This window comes from Bos indicus x Bos taurus, chromosome 7 (genome assembly GCF_003369695.1).
Source record: "Bos indicus x Bos taurus breed Angus x Brahman F1 hybrid chromosome 7, Bos_hybrid_MaternalHap_v2.0, whole genome shotgun sequence".
NCBI classification, from domain to species: Eukaryota; Metazoa; Chordata; class Mammalia; order Artiodactyla; family Bovidae; genus Bos; species Bos indicus x Bos taurus.
The window spans coordinates 103022790-103025110 of record NC_040082.1 but is presented as its reverse complement, the minus strand read 5'-3'; positions in this window follow the sequence as shown (position 1 = coordinate 103025110).

Below are 2321 nucleotides of genomic sequence, written 5' to 3'. Positions count from 1 at the left end.
AAAATTGAAATCTGATCTACACTCTCATGTTCACTGCAGCATTATTTGCAATTCTAAGATATGGAAACAATCTAACTGTCCACCAGTAGATGAAGAAGATGTGTGTATATATACTGCTGCTGCTAAGTTGCTTCAGTTGTGTCCGACTCTGTGCGATCCCAAAGATGGCAGCCACGAGGCTCCCCCATCCCTGGGATTCTCCAGGCAAGAACACTGGAGTGGGTTGCCATTTCCTTCTCCAATGCATGAAAGTGAAAAGTGAAAGTGAAGTCGCTGAGTTTTGTCCGACTCTTAGCAACCCCATGGACTGCGGCCCACCAGGCTCCTCCGTCCATGGGATTTTCCAGGCAAGAGTGCTGGAGTGAGGTGCCATTGCCTTCTCCGTGTATATATACAATGGAGCATTATTCAGAAGGAAAACCTGCCCATTTGTGACAAGGAGGATAGACCTCAAAAGCATTATGCTAAGTGAAATAATTTAGAGAAAGAAATATGTAGGTGGCCCTGTTTCCAGATTTGTATCCTCAGATTCAATTAATCGTAATAAAAAATATTCACAATGGAAAAATCCAAGAAACAAATCTTAAATTTGCTGCTCACCAGCAACTATTTACATAGTATTTACATTGTATTAGGGTTTATAGTAATCTAGAGATGATTTAAACCAAACAGGAGAAGATGAATAGGTTACATGCAAATAGGACACCATTTTCAATGAAGGATTTGAGCATCTCAAGATTTTGGTGTCTGTAGGGAGTCCTAGAACCAATGCCTGACACAGACATTGATGAAAACTCTACTGTATGATATCACTTATATGTGGAATCCAAAAAATGACAAACTCAAAAGAAAAGGAATACAGTGGTGGTTATCATGAGATATAGCAATGGGAGAAATGGGAGATGTTGGTCAAATGGTTGTTATAAAATTAACAAGTTGAGGATCTAATATACAGTATGGTGATTAGAGCTAATAGTACTGCATCACACACTTGAAAGCTGCCTAGAGAGTATATCTTAAATGTTCTCACCATAGGAAAAAAAAAAATGGCAACTATGAGATGAGGTGGTAACCTAATACTATAGTGATCATGGTTTCCTAAGTTATGAGTGTATCAAGTCAACTATGTTGTACACCTCAAACTGATGCAGTATTACGTGTTAATCATATCTCAATAAAGCTGGGGATCTTATTTATCTTTAAAGACTTTATTGAATTTCTTACAATTTTCTTTTTACCTTTAATGTTTTGGTTTTTTGGCTGCAAGGCATGTGGGATCTTATCTACCCAACCTGGGATTGAACCCACACCCCCTTAATTAGAACATGAAATCTTAACCACTTAACCACAGGACTTAACCAGGGAAGTCCTGAGAATTTTTATTTATTTAAGAATTTTAAATGGCACAGTTTGGAAATTGTTTTACTGTGTCTTCTAATGTTACACATGCACATTTGTTAAGACCTAGTATCCCACTCCAAGTCCAATGAACACATGTATGAGAGTGTTCATAGTAGCTTTATTCATAACAGCAGAAAGCTGAAAACAATGCCCATGTCCTCCAACTGATAAAGAAAACATGGCCCATCCTTACTATGGAATGTTACCTTGCAATAAAAAGAAACAAAGCATTGATACATGCCACATGGGTGAATCGTAAATACATTGCTAAGTGAAAGAAGCCAGACTCTAGGGATAGAGAATAGATCAGTGTTTCTCAGGGGGTGAGGTGAAAGGCTTTTGTTTACCAACAGCAGTGATGGTTACACTACTCTAGGAATTTGTCAAAACTCAAGGCTGTACACCAAGTACAGAAAACTTTGCTATCTGTATTTTATAAGTTTACATACCATTTTAAGATGAAGCAGAGGGTAGCTAAGCATATATATTATTTGCATAAATATATATGAAATGATAAATAAAAAATATTTTAAAAGATGAAAAAACTGGGAAAACCAAGGACATATGGAGAACCAATTTTTTCCCTGTACATTTTTTACGTGAGTGGATGTATTTCATGTCAAAATATTACATTTAAAGATTTAGGCATCAGTCATCAAAGGTTCTCATCTAGTAAACCTACAGGGATTCTCCAGGTGATCTGATGCAGCTAGGGCTGAGATAGACCTTGAAAAATCACTCCCTTCGAAGACAAGGCATGACTTCTGAAGACAAGCTGACCAAATTTACCCCCACTCCAACCACTCATCAACTGAGTGACCTTGAGTAAATGAGTTAATCTTCCTAATCCATAAGACTGGTGTGAGGATGAAATTTGGTCTTTACCTTGGGGAGCTGAAGTGTCATCATCTTCTTGCTTC